Consider the following 22,575-nt stretch of genomic DNA (forward strand, 5'->3'; position numbering starts at 1 on the left):
GGAATTGTATTGGCAATATTTGAGTTAGGGTTATTCCTCGGTAGCCAAGCCATTATCTTATCCCTTGTTCCCCGGAGTTCCCCACGAAGGACTCTCGCATGATGAGATTCCCGCCTAAACAAATGGAAAATCCATAGAGAATTACCGAAGCGAGTGGGGCCGGAAATCCCGGATCGTATTCCCACCTCCGCAGATCCCGTTTTTATTACCTTAGGAGGCATACAACTCTGCTCTCAGCATTAGGCTATCTGTCTCCATGCTTTTTATGAAGACCGTTCAATTAATGCCCCCCACCTCCCCAGGGATCCCAGGGCGTTCACACAGGGAGATTTATTCCAGGGTGATCAATAGACTAGTTCCACGTGTATCGTCGTATCATCAACACTAAATAATTGGTGACTCCATCTCAGCGCCTCGGACCGGATGCCCTAAGTAACTGCATCGACTAGAATCAGTTAATACGGGAAGGAAAGCCACGGTCAATGTGAAATTATGACTATGTGTAACCTTGATATATTTTTAACCACATCTGCCCGTCTACAGCAAGGGAGTTTACCCGAATATTTCTTCTCATGGTATAATTTGTTATAAATTACATGGCTGGGTTTGTCAACAATTTGAGAACCATGGCCGTAATAAACCATGTCAAGACATGCTATTGCGAGCAGATGGCCTACTACACATTGAAGGGTTGAGTAGATGTATCCAATATACAACACCAAAGTGAGGAAGACTTGGCTTTAAAGGATACTTACTAACTAACTCTATTCCTATGGGGACATGGAAGACTGGAAGAAAATACCAAATAAATCAAGAGTTTGCCATGTACCCCTCTGTTTGACAAACAAATGAAACGCCATATCCCATGCCTCGTTTGTATTTACAATCAACGTCAAAAGCGCAACATGTAGTTTGTGTCGTTGGAAATAAGTTTCATCTGAAACACCAGCCTTTACAAGCCAGATTTATCAGGGCATAATGGCGGCGTACCCAACGGGCCAACAGCGGAATATATAGGTAGACTGCCATCTAGTGGCCGAGATAGCGCATACCATGCTGTCTTTCAAGCCCCTCATAACCCAGGGGCCACGTCTTGTAAGGCTGTACTGTAGTAGGTTCTTGTGAAACGCACAACGTACGTGTGTTGCAGTTGAATGTCGACCTAAAGGGTAAATATTTTGACACCAGCTGTGAGTGTGAAAATGTTACAAGCCAAAATAGACCCTGCCCTCAATATGACATAGTGACACAGGCGGTGTCCATTTGATTGATATCAGTATATCAGCCCACCCAGTGAACTGTACTGTACCCGACTGGTAAGCTTATCTAGCCATCATACATATATGTGGACGCTCCTACTTGTGATGCCACTATGCGCAGGGATCTTGAAATGGCTTGTTTTCTCTCACCACATTCACACCTGATGGCAAAATATGGGCCAAAAATAAAGAAAATAGATAAACCATGGAATAAAATATTCCCTTATGTTTATCCAAGAAATAGGCATATTTTCATATTTTCAGACAACACTGGATGTCATAGTAAAAGATTATTGCTTGTAATTGGTCTATCAAAATTGCTTCTAATTGCAGTAGGCTACTTAAATTTGAACACATAAACCACTGACCCTCCACTGACAGAGTTATCTTAGCTATAGCATTGCCAAGCCCAGATTTGTAAATAATAGCGTATAAGCAAAGAGATTTTAGACGAATCGCATGATAGTCACTATACGAGATTAACCTGAGAATAAAGTTTTGTTTTGTAGCAGACTTTGGTTAGGATTTTGGTCAGATCGAGTTCTCTCATCAGCAAATACAGTAGTTAAATCGCAGGGTTTATCGTTATACAAAAAATGTTAGGCCAACAAAAGTTGTGTTTGAAGTTGAATGTTTGCATTATGTGAGAAGCGTAGGTATATAATTCAGCTTCCCTCATACAAGAACACACCGTAGGCAAATTTTCTCATATTGAGCATTATTAAACCACCCGTGGTGTGAAGGCAGTAGGCTATAGGCCTAATATATATTTTTACATGCATTTTTATGCTTTATGATAGAGTGAGATAGACAGGGAGGTATGGGGGAGAGAGGGGAGGACCACAGGCAGGAATCAAACCCGGGTCGCTGCGGTCAGGAATGAGCCATGGTACTCGCTCGACTTGGTGAACCGCTGGGGCGCCCCACAGGAGGCCTACTTGACATCAGCAGCAGGGGGCAGCGTTGGCACGTGGCGCTAAACCGAGACGGAGTCATCTATTCTGCTCGAACCCTACGCAGCAGTTTCAGTCAATGCAATCCCGCGGAGAGAGGTTTAAAATGGCTGTTTGTTACAATGCCATTGTCTCATACTTCTGAGTGATCGGGAAGAAATGGCCTCCTCCTCCTTTCGAAAGATCTAACATGTGCCATTTTTCAGTTCCAAATAGGTCTGGTCATATCGACAGCTGAAAGAGACACTAGTGTTCCAGCAATTATTGATGTGTGTACACTTGTTTATTTATTCCAGGGCTATAGCATTGCTTCTGCTTCTGGTGAACTAACGAGAATAAAGTGGTAGCCGTACTAAGAGGTAGGACTGTCCTATATCCTTTCAAATATATATTTATATATGTATACACAGTACACACATACATTACCTTTGTAGGTTTAAGCTCTATGGAGCATATATATATATATGCTCTATATATATATATATATGCTCTATATATATATATATGCTCTATATATATATATATGCTCTATATATACATGCTCTATATATATATATGCTCTATATATATATATATATATATGCTCTATCTATATATATATATATATATATATATGCTCCATAGATATATATATATATACACGTACATTACATGCGTAGGCTCTATGCGCTACTATGTGACAAACTCAGCTGTGTGCCTTTGTAGATTAATGGTGGAATGTTTCACAAAAAACTACAGTTTTTGAGTGGTACTTCGTGACCACCAGTCTATGCTTTGCAAGAAGACCACACACACACACACACACACACACACACACACACACACACACACACACAGTCTACCCGTCATCTCTTGCACTTAATAATATTTCATTTATTTTGTATAGTGCTTTTCATTGACCCAAAGACACTTACAGTGAAGGGGGGGACCTCACTAACCACCAGTGTGTAGCACCCACTTGGGTGATGCACGGCAGCCAATCTGTGCCAGAGCGCTCACCACACACCAGCTTGAGGTGGAAAGTGGGGGAATTAATGAGTCAACCACTTATACAGGAAGATTATTAGGGGGCCAGATTGAATTAGCCTGGTTGGGCCAGGACACCGGGGAAACCCCTACTCTTTGGGACAAGTGCCCGGGGATCTTTTAGGACTTCAGTGAGTCGGGACCTCGGTTTTACGTCTCCTCCGAAGGACGGCGCCTTCCACAGCACAGTGTCCCCGTCACTGCACTGGGGCATCGGAATTGTTGTTAAGGCCAGAGGGAAGAGGGCCTCCTATTGGCCACCACCTGACACTACTTAAAGCACCTGGTATTCCAAGGTGGTCTACCATCCAAGTACTAACCAGGCCCGTGTCCACGGTGGTGAGGCCGCGGACTTAGCAGTCCTCTGTCTATTATCTGTATGTGTGTGTCACAAGGGGGGCGTCAGTCCTTCACTCAAGTTCGGGAGCAGTAAAATCTGCGGCCAGTTAGCATCGTAAGATGACATAGTATTCAAGTTATGCTCATCAATAAATAAACACTACTTTCCCACCAAGATGTAAATCCTTCGGAAAGGCAATCATTATTGTAATTTGTCTTCTAGTATATACATGAATATGAGAGTAAATGTTGCATTTTTAAATGTGTTAAATGTAAACGTGAGAAATAGCTTTCCTATTTTCAACTGTGTTATAACGATGTCAATAACGCTGCATATTTACCTTGGAAGAAAAAAGGATTTGTGGCTAAAGTGTCAGCATCGTTTTGATCAGATTTTTTTGCTGTTGATTATTCATGAAGGAAACAAACCAATCACAATCACACATTGAACACTGACACCCAATCAAACAGGGAGTATTATAAGGCATAACAAGATAACAGAGCATGGGGGGAACAGGGAGGGAGACAGAGGGAAGAGGGTGGGAGAGAGGGAGGCAAGGAGAGGGAAGGAAAGAGTGGGGTGGGGAGAAAAAGACAAATAGAGAGAGAGAGAGAGACAGATGGAGGAGAAGCCCGCTCTTTAATCAGCCAGTTGATAGATGCATTTATCTCAAAGTTCAATCATTCCTAGATCGTCCCTCAGCTGTGAGTGCGTGGGAGGTCCTCTGCTGACGGCGGTCTCGCTAATATACCATAACAATATAGGGGAACGGCGGCGGCGATGAGTGAGCTACTTGCTATCGTGACGGTAGCGTATTGTACCATCTCTTGTTTTCCTCTACTCTTCCCTCGTCTTTTGTAGCTCGGCATTCCCCCCCCACACTTCCAATTATCCCTGACGCGATAACACACACATAATGTGACACCCAAGGGCAAAGAGCCTCTCTGTCTCGCAGATCTGCTCGTGGCCGGCTCCTCCTCTTCCCTCCACCACCACTGTGTATAGGGGGCCTCTATAATGTCGTTGAAGAAACTCCCAAAGGAGAGGCAACTGGAGCGAATTGGCACAATATGCAGACTTTTGGCGTTTGGAAGGCTGATTTCAAAATAGAGCCCTTCTTGCTCATTACCGACCGTTTTAAATGAAGACCACAAAGCATCAAGTGTATGTAGATATTTTTTAAACTAGCACAGTTCATGTTTGTTAATGGCAATACGTCGTCCTTTGGCTGGGAAACCGTGGCAACGGTAGCCTAAACATATTGGATGTTACATCCGTCATCATGGCCTTGCAATGCATTCCCCTTGGCGCAGTCATAGGCCTGACATTGATTACTTGAGAATTGAACGTATATACCCACTTAACATTCACGAGCAGTAAGTCTGTACACAGCGTCTCTCTCTCTCTCTCTCTCTCTCTCTCTCTCTCTCTCTCTCTCTCTCTCTCTCTCTCAATCGTTTGTCCCCTCGCTCCTGTTCTGGGGTGCGATGTAAAGGGTACATTATTTTTACTTCATTTTCGATAATAGTTGCATGGATTTGCAATTAAACAAAACACATGTTCGCTTTGAAAGACACAAGAAGGATATCTACAAAGAGTTACGCTTTTTTCATAACATTGAATGGGAATGTTAGATGCTACTAGCTTCTAGAAAGTTAACAATAGAGAGTCAATACTGGAAATACTGCTGTGCTGAATTAACAATAATCATCTCTAATGTTCATATTGGTAAGGTTGGAGGTCTTTTACACATACATTTGAATCAGGGAAGCCAAAAGTCAATGGCCAGAATGAAATACGAGAAATATGAAAATTTGGGTAAACACCACAGGCAGTGTCGTCCTCAGCACCCATTTCCTACGCTTTGCAATGGGCCCTTTTCACAGAGAGAAAGCCAGAATCTGGCGCCAGAGCACCCCAGTAAGTACCCGGCGTTGAAACAGGCGATATTAGCATACTATGGCCATAGCCTCGCAACCAGGGCCCAGCGCTTCCACGAATGGCGATTTGACATCCGAGGCGCCATGCAGACTCAAATCTCCCAACATGGAAGGGTGATCCGGAGATGACTCACAGACGGCGAAGGACCCAGCCTCCTGGATCGGGTTTTAATAGACAATACTGTCCGTCAGCTCCCGCATGATGCTCGGAGAACCCTCGCCACCAACCACCCCGACACGATAGACAAGCTGGTCCGGCAACTGGAGAACTGGCAGGTGGTTCAACAGCTGAGTTTTAGCATCCGGAACCCCTCGCGGCCTGCCGAGACGCACAGGGACCGACGAGGACCGAATCCATTGCCACGATCACCCACACCGAGACCGCCGACCCTCTCCCAGGAGCCCCGAGAGGATAGACGGTGCTTCAGCTGCGGTCAGACTGGACACCTAGCCCGACAGTGTCCCGGAAACAGGGACGTATCCATGGCTTCGGCCTTCGCCGACGAGGGACGGTCAGGGCCGTGTCTCCTGACCACCTGTCGGGCGCATCAGAAGCCCGGGGCCCCAACACTCCCAGTGTGGGTAGGGAATAAGGACACTCAGGCCCTCCTGGATACCGGCAGTATTGTGACCCTCCTGCGCTCCGACCTAGCTGGGGGACGGCGAGGGGAGCCCATAGAGGTTGCCTGTGTGCCCGGGGACACCCGCACGTAATAGAGCTGCCATGTGATAGTGCGGACCCCCCGAGGGATGTTTACGGCATGGGCCGGGATCGTGCCCCACCTCCCCATACCCCTACTAATTGGGATGGACTGCCCCATATTCCACAGACTGGTACCCCGAACCGGGTTACCGACAACTGCGGGACCCACCATGACGGCACGGTCGAACAGGCAGACCCGCTTATGGGGCTCGGGTGGTCCACTCAACCCCAGCAGAATCGTCTGCAGAGGACGACAGACCCGAGGGAGATGGCCCAACCCCACCGGGTACCCCAGCCCACTTGACGGGAGGAACCCCCCGGGCGGGGCAAACGGGGCCACCCCTCGACACTCCGGATACCCTGACGGCTACCGAGCAGACCGGCCCACCAGGAGAAGCCGAGAGCTCCCCTCTCACCGAGTTTTCCGATTTTTTCCCAACAGGGGGGGGAGGAACGGATCGACCCAGACAGTTTGCCAGCGGCCAGCTGCAGGATTTCGTCTTGAAGCACTCATGGAGTCACGTCCTCGCCCACGACGGCCAAGCGAGGGAGTCGGTGAGTAGCTTGCCACACCCTCACTTCAGCACCAGGGGGGGTCTGCTGTATCGTGTAGTAGAGAGGGGGGGGGGGGAGGGGTGGTGACAGAGCAACTGGTGGTATCCCGACCTTATATCAGCAAGGTACTGTTTGTGGCACACTCCCATCTGTTAGGGGCCCACTTAGGCATGGACTTAGCCAGGGACCGGATTTTAGACAGTTTTTTTTGGCCCGGGGTGAATAAAGTCGTGGTTCACTACTGTCAGACATGCCCCGACTGCCAGCGTACTGCCCCGAGACCCTCAGTTCGGAACCCTCAGTTCGGAACCCCGCCCGACGCGACATACCGGTCGTACCTGTGGGAGAAGACCTCAGCCCAGCCCAGAAGCAAGACCTCAAGGAAGTCATCCTACAGCACCAGGATGTCTTTTCAGAAGTACGCAGGAGGACTACAGTCGCACAACACGACATCAACACAGGCGTCAAGGTGCGCGTTCCCCCCATACCGGTCCCCGGATGCACGTAGGAACGCCATCCGGGTGGAGGTTGCCCGAATGCTCTGAGTCATCGAGGAGTCACGCAGTGCTTGGTCTAGCCCTGTCGTCCTGGTCCCCAAACCCGATGGGACTTTTAGATTATGCAATGACTTCCGGAGACTCAATGAGGTCTCGGACTTTGACGCCTACCCCATGCCCCGGTCAACGAACTGATTGAGCGGGTCAGTCCCGCCTGCTACCTCACCACCCTGGACCTCACCAAGGGGTACTGGAAGGTGCCGCTCACCAGAACCGCTCGGGAGAAAGGATGATGGACCAGAGGATGATGGACCAGCTCATTCGGCCTCACCAGGCATACGCAGCAGCCTATATAGACGACATTATTAACCACAGTGCCAGCTGGGATGTCCACCTCCGACAGCTGCGGTCCTAGCAGTGTTGAGAAGGGCCGGACTCACAGCAAACCCTGCCAAGTGCCGCCTGGGTCTGGAGGAGACGTCATACCTGGGGTACCAAGTAGGACGGGGGAACGTCCGACCCCAGGAGAGCAAGGTCACAGCCATCTGGGACTGGCCCCGCCCCACCTCCAAAAAACAGGTGAAATCTTTTCTTGGTCTGGTAGGGTACTACCAGAGGTATATCCCCGGCTTCGCCACTCTGGCCAGCCCCCTGACTGATCTGACCCGGAAAGGCCCTGCCAGACCGGGTAATGTGGTTGGAGGCAGCAGAGAGAGCATTCGGTACCCTTAGACGAGCCCTCTGCTCAGAGCCCGTCCTGATAACACCTGATTTCTCTCTGCCGCCAATAGTCCACACCGACGCGTGAGAGGAACACCCGGTAAACTACATTAGTAGGAAACTCCTCTCCAACGAGAAGAACTACTCCACTGTAGAGAAGGAGGCCCTGGCCATTAAATGGGCCCTAGAAAAGCTGAGATACTACCTCCTGGGCCGGCAGTTCACGCTCGTCACGACCATGCACCACTCAACTGGATGGCCAGTTCGAAGGAAACTAATGGTTCCTGGCCCTCCAGGATTTTTGGTTTCAGGTGGACCACAGGCCGGGCAGGGAACACGCTTACGTCAACGCCCTGTCCCGCCGAGATGCTTGTCTCTGGTCGGTCAGAGACAACCCGAGGCTTCAACCAGCGGTGGAGGAGTGTGGCAACCCGGTCCCAAACCCTCAGGCCAGGCGGACCAAGGGAGAGCTGGTGGATGGCGTACACTGCACTAGTCTGAGCCAGAGAGTGTCCATTGAATCACACTAATCGGCGCAATGGAGAACACCTGTGGCGGAGGACGAGGAATACCAGGTATCCTTTAAAAGGCGGTTTCATGTTCTCGTAGGGGAGAGGACTGGGAGCACGAGTGAACCAGGGAACCTCCAGGACCCGATACGGACGGGTCGACAAGTGGATCTATTTGACCTTTCCCCAGCGTTTCTCGAGGGAGCCCCCACACACGGACTACGTTCGCCGACGAGGAACGCCCTGCCAGCACAGCGTGCCAGACGGGAGCGACCTCCCTCTGCAGGGACAAGACCGGCCCAGCCGGAGAGACAATCGCATTGACTTTACCATGGCTCACGGAGCCATTAGTAGTAATTTTCGTTTATCCCGCGTTGGGCACCGACCCACGTGTTTTCTGTTATTCCTTGAATAAATGCCTCTTTTGGCTTTGAACGGACCTGGGCGTTTGGTAATTCCTGAGTAATAGAGACATTCCTGGGGCTGGGTCGCCACAGTTTGTCATCCGATGGCACCTCTGTGAAAAAAGTCTTTGCCAAAACAATCACAATTTTCAGGAGCATATCTGAACAGATTTGAGGTTGAATCCATCCAATTTCCGTCTTACTTCTCACCAATTACACAAAATCCGGGTAAGTCTATTTCTGTATTCCTTTTTTCACATTAACAGTCTCCAAGGGCTTCACAGCCACACATTATACGATATACCCATTAGCTCCAAGACCTCTAAAGGGCAAGGAAAAACTCCCCAAACCCAGCGGGTAGAACCCTCCAGACAAAGCCCATCACAGGGATCGGCTGGGAGTGGGCCAACACGAAATAACAGCAACATATCAACATTAACTGAGCTAAAATGTCAATCATCAAATTAACCAAGCAAGCACAAAGGAAAAATATCAAAGTTTCTGATAATATCATAATAGTAGTAAAACAATGATGTCAAGTTACACAACATAATTATAATAATAGAGCCCTCGATTTTGGTTTACGGCTTCGGCTTCTATACTTATGGCGTCGCGAGCAAGAGTGACTGAGAAGAGTGAAGTTCTCTAGATGAGTTGCCTCTTCTATAGATCCAAATCCAATACTAATTCATTCATCCCCTTGGAGGGGACTTGTGTTTGTTTGATTACGTTGTGATGAATAGGTGTTTGTGGCTACTTGCACCTTAGTGTGATTTGGTCACTACACCTTATGACTGGACGCCCTGCTGAACGACACCTAGCTTAATAACTATTGTGTCGGCTCATTATCACACCACTTCAATCCTGACTGTCCCTGGTAGGAGATATCCCTCTTGTAGCGTTGTCTTTCAAATTTTCTTCATAACACTTGGTAAGCCTATCGAAGTGATGAGCGTGACTCCAAAAATGACATGTCTCTGGAATTAGCTTGAACTTTTACTAGTCAAAAGGGAACAATACAAACAAAGGCATGAAATCGATACAAGGTTCAAAAATCTGTTGCTTCGTAGGCTTTTAGCAACATTTTCTCACGCATGATATCACTACTTTTGATGTCATGACTCTATGGAAGCCTTATGGGTCCATGTTAATATGCAATCTTAATAATAATCACTATATAATACAAAACAATAACTCAAATGCAACTAGATATTGACTTAATATGGCTCTTACACCTCTTCTTCTGTTCCTTCTCAGGTTTCTGCCTTGATATTTCAGTTCTATTTTTCCATGGCCTTCAAAGGACTCGCGGTGGGGCGGGTGTCCTATAACGTGGCCTGTGAAGCCGTTGGAGACTGTAACTATGATTAAGGGCTGGACAAATAGATTTAACTGGACGCAAGCCCGGTTTGAGTTGTTCTTCCCCTTGAAACTCCAGAGAGGATGATACAGAGGGCAAGCGGAGTCAATCCATGACTAACTAAGATATATATATATATATATATATATATATACTTGAGCTAGTTTGGCTCTGACACACAGTGCCACCAGGCCTTATTAGCCCTATGGCACGTAACGTACCCTCAGAGCACTGCCATTAGCAATGCCAACAAACCGTTCAGAACCCCTCTTCCGAAGCCCCCTCACACGCCAGCGAACTGAACCAAAGCTTCTACTAATTCACTGCTCCATGCCTAATTGTGTTCGTAGTTTGTGTAGCAGCGTTCCACTATTGGTTTGGTGGGGGGGAAACGAGGTGTGATGCGATACTTGGTGGTGCCGACTCACAAAGACATTAATTTCTCCCAAAACGGTAAGCATGCTGAGGGAGACAGAAGTTCTGGGCCGATGTTTAATTGGGAAAGGAATTTAACTATGTGACAAACAACAAACAAACAACAATCAACAACAACAAATTAACTTACAATTAAAATGGCGCGAAGTGTTTTCACTCTGGTGCCAAAGACAGTGTTAATGAGGCTCGCTTTAATGACTATCTACCTTTTGTCTGTCCACTTCAGCCGACTTTTTCCTTGTTCACTGCCAGCCTCAGGGGTATAAATATAGACTCCTGGTAATTGGGTGCAGCGCCGTTAGGTTGATTCGATTGGTCGTCTCCCATCCCAGTCATTCAATAGGTCAAAGCTCCGACCACGCCCACTTTTAGTCCAGCTATTCATCTTAAATTATCCTTAGGAGGCTTAGAAGAAAAACCCTCTTGTTGTATCACAATGCTAGTTTAATAAAGCCTACGTATTTAACCATGACGCGATATGGCTGGATTTAATCTAAACACAATCTGTAAAATAAGTAAGTACATTTATACAAAATAGGCTATTATGATTTTGGTTAAGAAACCCAAAACCCTCTCTCATTGTTTAATCATTTTGACTGTGCTTGTAAAACATGATTGCATTTTATATCACTAAATATGAACAAGCAATTTTTCGATTTCAAAATAGACATATTATTTAGCTTGAGCTATCTCAAAAAAAAGAGGAACACACACACACACACACACACACACACACACACACACACACACACACACACACACACACACACACACACACACACACACACACACACACACACACACACACACACACACACACACACACACACACACACACACACACACACACACACACACACACATTCACAAGCCTCCCGTTGGGAACAGACAGTCCTGAGCTGGCTTACAGCATCAGGGACAGCATCTCGATGAATTGATGTGCTTTCACACACAAGATAAGGCCAACATTATGGATGTACTACAACGTCTGAATCATTTCAGTGGGAGTGATAAAATACGCTTCACCATCTCGGATTACAAGGCGAAACCTCTCACAGACCGTCCTAATGGACACATCCGTCTGGCCGACTAGGATCTCCTTTCGTCCATTCCCTCCCCTGCTCGGCTACGAGTACAAAACGGCAAAACCAGATCACAGGTGTTGTGCACTTGCTGACGCGATGCGTCGGATAACACAAACACTCCAATGAGAAACTGCCTTTTCCGTTTTTGCGTAATCGATGGCTTGTTTTATTTTTATCCTCAGAGTAAGTTCTTTGAAATGGTTTTGGTGTGCAATGGATTCGGTATGGATTGATGGAAGTAGTTTGCAGTTTCCTGCAAATGATGCAAATGACTGAGCAGTTTATTTGTGGCTATGCTAACGGCCTCCCAGCCCAATGTGATGGAAAGGAAATATCACCTTGAAATGATTAAATATTTCGGATGTATTCCAGCTATAAACAAATCTTATTGGGCCGGAGAGTGTAGAGGGATTGACCTCAAAGCCTAACGGTCTTGGGTCTGATCCCCAGAGTCGACCTGTAGGCATCCTCAAGCTTGATTTGTAAATTGCTATGGATAGAAGCATCCGTTATAGAGTTAAAGGAGACATATTATGGTGTTTTCCCAACAAGTAAACAGTATTTGAGTTCCAGAAAACATGTTTTTGAAGCTGTTTGCTGGAAATAGCTTTTAGGAAAAAAAATATTGTCTGCCGCTATTCCCCTCTGCTTCAGTCCCTTCAGAATGCGCTGTTTCTGGTGTCTGTAGCTATGATGCAAATGAGCTGCTGCCCATTGACCAATGAGCTGTCCGACTGAACCACAGCATGGAGGAGAAGGGGTTGTTGCCGTTTGCTGACTCCTGGAGCTCTATATCTATATAATATAATATAACATAATAATATTATGTATGGGTATTTATACAATATATCTAATATCACGACCAAAAGCTATGTGTGCCTCGGATGATATTATGAATAAGAGAAACTGTGTCTGACGTCTCTGGTACTTCCACAAGTAAAGACTCGTAGTGGGGGATATCTCGGCCATGGTTGAGAAGAATTGGGGGGAAGGAACTTTGGCATTGACTCTCTGAAGTCCATGAACCGCGACATGGAGAAGAAAGGGATTTTACTCCGGGAGCTGAGCTGCCGGACTGCCTCCGAGCTCCCCGCGCCAAAGCTGCCGGACTATAGTCCGGCCGCCGTCGAAGCCATCCGGCCGCAGTCCGGCAGCTCCGGCGGTGTACTCCGGGAGCTGAACTGGCGCCGAAGCTACAGTAGGTGGCAGCTCCGGTGGACTTTCAGCTCGGGCGGACGAGCAGCTCCGGCTGGGGTAGCTCGGTGGCAGTCCAGCAGCTCAGCTCCGAGAGTACAATCCCTTTCTATGTCTCCTCCTCCCGACTTCCGTCGAAGCTTCGGCGGCCGCTCCGGCGGGGTGAGCTCGGCGCCAGAGAAAGGGATTGTACTCCCGGAGCTTAGCTGCAGGGCTCGCGCCGAGTTCCCCCCGCCGGAGCTGCTCGTCCGCTGGTCCACAAAATCTTAGCGATGCTCTGATTGGAGGGGAGTGGGGAAGTGGGAGGTAATATTCAAATGTGCCCCCTTCCTACGTAGAAGGGGGCGCCGAAACGAACTCGCTCGTTTGGTAGCTGGAGGCGGGATGCTTCCAGAAATGCGTATCTCACTCGAAAAATTATGTACAGACTTTTTTCAAAGTTTGTATGCGTGAGGGAGCACCAGAGCAACAACACCCCAAATCCCAGGAAAAGTGCTGTTTTCATAATATGTCCCCTTTAATATAAATAACCGAAATGTAAGGAGTGTGTGTAGTATTTACTCAAAATACAGGATATAAACATCTTTAAACTCATTAATTTTTAACCTGGTTGCGATTAAAAAAAACATAAAGATGAGCAACATAAAAAAATAATATATATTTGCATTAAACATAAAAATGCAAACCTTTTAACCATTTACTTTACAATCTTCATACATGGCTGAAATATACTGACATAATGGTTCAGTTTAGTGTGTGCAGCAGTGTTGAAGTGTTTTCAATAGTGCTGTCAAGTGATTAAAATATTCAATCGCGATTAATCGCATTACTGTCATAGTTAACTCGCCGATTAACCGCACATTTTTTCTTCTAAATATCCCTTGAACTTTCGAACAAAACCCTTGCCCAGCAAAGATGGGAAATACTATGACATTTATTATTTAAACCAGGATGAGTATTCCTATACATTCCCACACACACACACACACACACACACACACACACACACACACACACACACACACACACACACACACACACACACACACACACACACACACACACACACACACACACACACACACACACACACACACACACACACACACACACACACACACAGTGGCGGAGTAGTAATCGGGAGTCGGGAGAATCCCCGTTGGGCCGTTAACGTTTCGGGGCTGTCGGGCTGATTACTGCGGGATAACAATATTGCGTTTAGAAAAGTTCCTTGCAGCGCCGTCCGGCAGCCTGAGCTGTGCGCCCGCAACCTCTCACTCACTCAACAAACTGTCAATGTCGCAACCAAGTCGATTTTGTCTAGAGGGGAGTAACTGAGCGGCCCCTCCCAAAGTGGTTACAGCCCAGGTGGGCCTTGAACTGCGATTGGTCAGAAAGACGTAACAGGCTCGAATATGACACACACACACACACACACACACACACACACACACACACACACACACACACACACACACACACACACACACACACACACACACACACACACACACACACACACACACACACACACACACACACACACACACACACACACACACACACACACACACACACACACACACACACACACACACACACACACACACACACACACACACACACACACACACACACACACACACACACACACACACACACACACACACACACACACACACACACACACACACACACACACACACACACACACACACACACACACACACACACACACACACACACACACACACACACACACACACACACACACACACACACACACACACACACACACACACACACACACACACTTTTAAGGAGTTTTTCACCCGCTCCGTATCCTTGCTTGCCCCAACAAGTTTGTGCGGCGTGCTTGTTGTTTTTTTTCCGTTGTAGCTAGATCCGGTATGGTGTAGTTTTTCTAACGTGACTAGTTGTTGCTAGACAGCAGGTGAAAAAACTACAACGTTTGCCAAGCCAGAAGAGAGTTAATCGCGTGATAAAAAAATGAACGGTGTTAAAATTGGTTTGCGTTAACGCCGTTAATAATGCGTTGAACTGACAGCACTAGTTTTCAATAATGGAATGTCTTCATAAACGATCATGAATTATACTTCTATTAACTGGCATTCAGTGTACATTTCCGTAAGACGTATCCCTCAAACCCAAGGAAATTATACCATGTGACTGCAATGCTGTGTATTGTGTATGATGGAATGAAGAAAGGAATGTGATGATTTGAACTGGCGTGGCCAACACCCTCCTCACCCAGATAGTAAAGATGTGGAACATTCTTGTTCAAATAATACTCCATTCCTTTCCTTCCCGACTTTTGAAAATTTTATCTTTTCATATATTCGTAGAGCGCAGACAGATTGAACCCTAGCTGGAAACTATGTGTTTGTGTGTGAGAGGGAGAGAGACTGGCACTGAATAGCAGATGTTAGCCCTTTGCTACCATCCCTGGCAATATGTGTGTACGGATGCTAATTACATTAAGTGCAGAGCTCTGCCAAGCGACCGTCCCGTGTTCGCCTCACCAGTTCATTCTGGACCCAAACCTTGCTTGCAGCGATTCGGCCAATTTTCCTATTTTTTATGCAGATTTCATATTTATTCTGTATGTATGGAGGTATTCACCCGTGCAGTAGCCAGTTTTCCCAGCACTCTGTGTATGTATAAAAATATGTACGCATAGACATAATGTACCTGCATTTAAGAAAAGGAAAAATCACCTAAATATATAAAATACATGTATGTTTTCTTTTTGCTTCAATGCTGGTTAATTGACTAAGAGTACAGCTTCATGCAGGTGATGTTTCCATGGCTTAATTGGACCATACACATCATTGGTAGGATATTTTTGTGCAACATCAGTGGTCCACTAATTATGGGTCTGCTAATTTCATGTTCCAGAGCACAGGCAGCAGACTACACCAGTGAAGATCAGTACTTTTTACGGTCCCCAATCACTTCCCGCATAAAGCCTTTTCCTGAAACCCTGAAATGTTTCACACTGAACCCGCCGCCACTTGCGTCAATCATAAACAGCAACGTGAATCGCTGCTGGTAAGGCAATAATGGCCCTTGAACTGAGAAATAGAGCTAGTAATTGTGCTATGACTGAATCTGAAGCGTCAGTGTCATGCTGGTCATGCTAGAAGTGTGTACTAGAAGTGTAACAGGGCCACAGTGATAGTATCTCTCAGTTGTGTCCCTCTGCACCGAGACACAGACACACGTAGCAGCTCAACCGTGTGAGTGTGCTGTTCTCAACAGGGCCTCAGCCATGGAGGCCACTCAGTTGGAATGAATGGGAAAAAGATGAATTGGTATTTCATTCATGAACCAAACTGTACGTTTTCTGTGTGCGGGAATGTATGTTAGGCTGTGTGGCATCTGCATGTTAACAGTACTCGGTCAGTGTTTTTATTCTATTCAAATGATTTCAACAGTGTTGGCCTCAACCAGCTATAAGCTGATCCACGATGGAATAGAATTGGCCTCGTCATATTTAAGGGTTTCCTGATATAGTTGTATGACCTCAGCTGAAAGGGCTTCTCTGGTTGGATGAGGATCTGAGTGCCCAAACCCAGAGTCGCAGTGGCGGCGGGGGACGTCTGCCTGCATCTACTTATGTATTATTTATTGTTATTGATGGAGGAACCTGTGGGTATATTTTATTCATACGTCCTGCACTATTGTAAATAACTTATTTCTGTTTGCATGGGGGGAGGATGCGTGTGTCTGTAATTTGTGTCTGTGTGTGTGTGTGTGTGTGTTTCTGTGTGTGATCTATGTATTTTCGTATATTTGTCAGTGTGTGCGGCTGTATTTAACGTATGTGTTTTTCGTTCTGTACTCGTGTGCGTGGCTGGAGGTGTGTGTACTGTCTGCAACATCTGCTTATTACAAGTATTTTTCAGTGTTTCCTCTTTCACCACCCTTTGGGGACTATGTGTAGTATTCAATGCAGTATACCATCTTATAAACAAGGGAGCAAGTGAAAGTTCTGATATGGCGACATGTTGGACAAATAAAGCTTTTGAACTTTGAACTTGAACCCCCATCCCCCACACCAACCACTACAAGCCCCCACTTCCCCTGGGTTTAAACCCTGATACCTGCAGCCTAGAGCAGGATACAACAACGGCGTTGTTCAGTCCGAAAAACCCAAACAGGAAGGAGAGCGATGTCCTTCAGCAGCCAGCAAGCGCTACCTTATGACACAGATCTCAATTCCCTGTGAGTCGCGTCGCATAAATGTGGTGAATCAGCTGATTCTAATCTAGGGGTATGTGTGAAATATATGATAATATCTGTAGATTGTTATGACTCAATAGAGGTAACAGCTCAAACAGAAAGGTAGCCTCAGCCTCTTCCATTTAGAACACCTCAGCATCGACTATTATTAACGATGCCTAACGATAAGTGTAACACCAGTTCAAAGGAAAACATTTGTGGTTTGGTGTCAATGCCGGGGTACTTAGGCTGTGCTAATAGGGGCTGTGGGGTACATAAAATGAAAGGCTGGGAAACACTGTTAAAAGATAATATAAAATAATGTAAAATCCTATAAAATAAGCCAAATCCCAATGCTGGCTACAACATGCACTTCATTGACGTGTGTGTGTGTGTGTGTGTGTGTGTGTGTGTGTGTGTGTGTGTGTGTGTGTGTGTGTGAGAGAGAGAGAGAGAATGCGTTCTGCTCTGGTAACTCTGGCCCTGTGTGTGTGTGTCTGCCGAGGCTCCTACCTGCTTCTTAATGACCTGTATCCAAATTCACTCGAAGTCGCTTTGGTAAACAACGAAATAGCGAATAATTTAACGATCAAGATGACATTCCGATAAGCATTCACAAGTTATCGGCGTTTATTGAGAGGTTGTTATTATTTTCAAATCCGAAATGGATCATTCCCACTTTAGCTCATCAATAACTAAATGTTTCAGTGCTGGCTGGGTGATCGGCCCGAGCTCGTGGCGTCGGAGGGTTGGTGGGGGGGGTGGCAGGTGGTGGACCGATTCCGGGCCGATACATGCTCAGCAGACCTTGGAGTAATGCCCTGGAGGTTAATTGCCCCCGATAATCTGAGCAGAAGTGGTAAGACGGCAACGTGGCTGCACACATGTACGGCCTGGGGAGCAAATTAACATTTGCAAATGAAAAAGGAGTCATCACTGTCCCAGAACTTAAGATAAAGAATTTAAGATTAAGATAAACAGTAGTAGAAATAATAGAGATAAAAAGTGTTATAATAACTGTAAAAACTGAGTCGTGTGTGTGCGCGTGTGTGTGTGTGTGTGTGCGTGTGCGCGTGTGCGCGCGTGTGTGCTTGCACATTTGTGTTTACAAGCATGGAGTGGAAAAACCAAGCAGACAGTTTGCCGTGGTGTCAATCATCTGATGTGATATCAACATTAGCATCATTGAAGAGCATTTTTCCCTTTCTAAAATATTATTCTAAGATGTTGACAGTCGATACCTCCTTCATAATATATATATATGTATATAGAGTGTGTGTGCGTGTTTGTTTGTGTGTGTGTGTGTGTGTGTGTGTGTGTGTGTGTGTGTGTGTGTGTGTGTGTGTGTGTGTGTGTGTGTGTGTGTGTGTGTGTGTGTGTGTGTGTGTGTGTGTGTTTCACACACACACATTTACTCAAGCTCCATATTTACCCAAGTCTCCATTGTATTCCCAGCCTGTTATTTCATGCTGGTTAACCAAACCTCTGAAAACAAGGCCTCTTGAGATTCTGCATTTTGCATTTGTGGCCAAGCAGGAAGTGAAAAGGCCCATCACCATGTGTGATGTTGATCAGCCATTACACACAAGCCATTTAAAAACACACATGGGGGTGCTGTCCAGCCCAGATGTATATATGATGGATGGATCAGCCAACCAGTCTTCCCAGTGGACTGTATCCATCCGAGTGGGCACTCCCAGATGTGATGTCACTAAAGGGGTCGATTTTGAAACGGCTTGTAATGGCTAATGGGTAATCAGCAGCACACTTGGTGGTCAGAAGGGGCCATTTTAATGATCCAGAGGGAAACACATGCATCGTTTTAGAAGACCTATGGCTAAAAAATGTTTTGCATTAATATTGCTGATTCCACACTAAGTGACGTAACCACAAGAGTGTGGAGTATTGATCTCCAGATTATAGCATTAACATACATCAATCACTGTGTTTCCTTGCGGTAAATCCTCTTGCCGTTATCAATTTACTGTAGTGGGGTAAAGGGAGGACCTCCAGGAAGCCAGGCAGGCAGGCCGGCAAAATGATGGATGGATCGTAATGCCTCTGGTTGTTGTGGGCGATGAGGTCCACGTGTTCACCATGGAGAAAGGCTTCTAATGCTAAATATTAAGTTCAAACCAATGTTGAAGACCAAACTATGACTGCAGAGTGTACGACAGAGAACGGGAAAATACGGTTAATAATAAACCATTTGTTACTTCATTCGTTTTTTACATTTTGGTCTTGATATTTCGTGTGTCTTCAGTGACCAAACCGGAACTCTTTATTTTTCGAATGTGTTTGATTCATTATGGAAACGATCCCTTAACTAACTTTCCTTCCATATACATAACCAGTTCCCCTATTCCTGATTTACTACCTTCGTCATCTCTCAGTCTGTGTCTGTTTGATCAACTGGGCACCCAGTTTAGACCTTGAGAACCCCCTTTTTGTTTGTCCTTTTTTGCTTTAACTCGCACCTTAATCCTTTGATGTTTTTTCCTACAATGTGGTATTTCCCAAGAAACCATGTAGTTCATTAAGGATGCCTGGTAGATACTGTCAGTGCTGTCATGTCATGCTCCATTATACCAAGTGCTTTACCTTACAAGAAGTGACACCACCCAAAGCATGGCATGTTCCAGACAGAATCTCCCCTCGAAAACCATCGACCTGGGTAACATTAGTGTTGCAGAGAATTGATAGAAAATAATAGAAAAGGGTTGCAACAACCAGAGCCGAAGCTTCACACTAAAATATTGAAAGGAAGACATTGAATTTGTCCTTGTGAGTGAACATAAAATATAACCATCCGGTCCAAAAGAAAAAAATATTTTTTTATTTGTGGAAGACCAATGGCTCAAACGACGTGCGTGTGTGTTCTTTGGAAGAAGCACGTAATCGTTTTATATCCTTGCCTTGTGTCCTCGTAATGCAGTAATGTGACGTTTGGGACAGTGACAAGGGTACCACAGTGTTTAATATAGTAATGTTAAATGTCCTGCTGTCATGTACATCCCTGGCCTTTGGGGTCGCTCCGGACATTCTCCGGCTTGCTTTGTCAAATTATGTGTGTATATATATATATATATATATATACTTCCCTTCAAACAGCAATCTGACAATTGTTGGTGTTCATAGCAAATGTGCTCATAGGCGTGTGAACTGCCTTTGAGAAAGTCAACGGGGTGTTTGTTTGTGTTATTGCACACGTGGGTCGTCAATGAGTTGGGTTTGTGTTGGCTTGATGTATTTTTCTTCAGAATTCCATCTTTAGTTTCTTCTTTCTTTTCCCTCTTGCTTCCGCACCTTAACCAATCACCGTGCGGATAACGATTCCGCAAGCCATGTTTCTCTCTGTTGTGGATTTCAGAGGGGATATCGGTTTTCCGTTGTTTTTCTGTTTTCTAGTAAGTAAGTCCTGTCTTCAAGACGTCGAGTGGCTCAGTGAGAATTCAGAACCGTGCTTGAGTAGCACTCAAGCCCTCGACACCAGGCCCTGCGTCACAGGGAGATTTTGGACAAGAGCGCAGGGATGCAGTGGCTGGAAACAGACATCCCCTTTATTAGCTCTGCAGGCTTTGTAGTCGTCTTGCGTCTGGTCTTTGAGTTCACCACCTGTGTGTTTTCCCATTAAGGTTATTCTGCTGGCGCTGGGGTGATGACGTTAGTGTTGTTGTCTCTCTGGTGTACTGAAGTGGAAAGCAGCAGTGTTTGACCGCAGTTATTTGCAGTTTGCTGATATGTTGCAGCTGCAGCTCCCGATAGCTGCAGACTATTACAAATGATGGTGGCCAACGGGAAGATCCATCCGATTGATTCAATATTTAATAAGACAAGACATTGTTTTGTACTTTATTGATCCTAGATGGAAAATTAAGTTATAGCGATCGACTTTTTGTTGCTAACATTTCTGCAAACGCTGTATCGCCCTAAATATGCATGTTCTTTGCCTCTGTGAATTAATGTCCTTGAATGACAAACCAAGGGACCACTGCCTAACAAAAGAAAAAGCCTCCTAGGCCACATCAGCCAGTACCTACGCAATTTACTCCACTGGTGTAGAATGAACGCAGTATCAGGACAATATATGTTCCCCGCCGCGGTGTGCAGATCCAATCTGCAGGCAACTGATTGGGCAATTTACTCCACAATTGAACACAATGGGGACATCTTTTGGAGGAATACTAATGTGAACGAGAAGGCCCAGGGGTCAAACTGTGTTGGGGTTGGGGAGAGGGTTTCGGGCTTGGAGGTGGGGGCTGCATATATGTGTGTGATTTAGTTGATGGTACTTAGCGAGTGGCAGTGATGGGAATTTGAGGAGTTAATTACCTTTAACCCTGTTTTGAGCCGCTGAGGGACTGTGTTGCCACCTATGCAGCAGCTATCACAGTGGAACAGCCTTTTTGTGTTTAGAGTTGCATTTATTTTTTTGATTCACAATTTCTAACACATTCCAAAATGTTATTACTGATGAACTGAACCTTTTTGTTATTTTGTCTCCCAATCCACAATCGGCGTTGTAATTCTAACAATATCGGTCAAAAAACAAACCGTAGGCCACAGATCGTCTATCGTGAATAATTAAAATGAATATTCCAACGGAATTTTGTACACCTTCAACAACAATAACAACAACGATAAGGAGCATGCAGGTATGAATATTTAAATAAATCTGTATGAATATTGCATCAGCTCGGTAGAGAAGCTTCACAACATTCCCAGCTACTGTCTTCCGACGGTTAATCAAGCTCCGACCACAAATAAGGCGAGAAGTGGCCAAGCGGGAAGGACGACTGGGTGGCTAAAGCTTCATGGTGAGCAGTGACTGAATAAACAAGCAACCCAGTATGCAGGACTCAAACCCTGCCAGTTTAAATGGGTTACCGGACTCACGCGCCCTCCTTCTGTGAATCCCCTTCAGGGTACAAATGTAAATATGCGGACTGCTCCAACGTTTTTTAAAGTAGCTCCTCGTAGATTCCCCGGTGACCTTCAGTCCCCACTCTACGATGCAGATCCGCTGCTTTGAGGCGCCATTAATACCCACAACGGTTGCGATTGTTCTCCAATACTAATCCTCGCTTCTCTTGGATCCTCTCTTTAAAAAAAAAAAAAAGCAGACATTCCTTCTCTAATCCCAGGAGAAGAAAGTGAAAGTCAACAACTGCTCGGTGGGAATTTATAATTTGTTAGCAATGGTTGTGGATTGTGGATACACCCCCTTGTAACTTTGGTGAAAGCGTGGCAGACATATAATCTTTTTATTTAACTAAAAAGGGGCATTCACATTACGGCCCATGGCTAACTCCTGACTTAGCCCAGGGCTAAACCCCCTCTTAGACCAGGG

Source organism: Gadus macrocephalus, chromosome 18 (genome assembly GCF_031168955.1).
Source record: "Gadus macrocephalus chromosome 18, ASM3116895v1".
Classification (NCBI taxonomy): domain Eukaryota; kingdom Metazoa; phylum Chordata; class Actinopteri; order Gadiformes; family Gadidae; genus Gadus; species Gadus macrocephalus.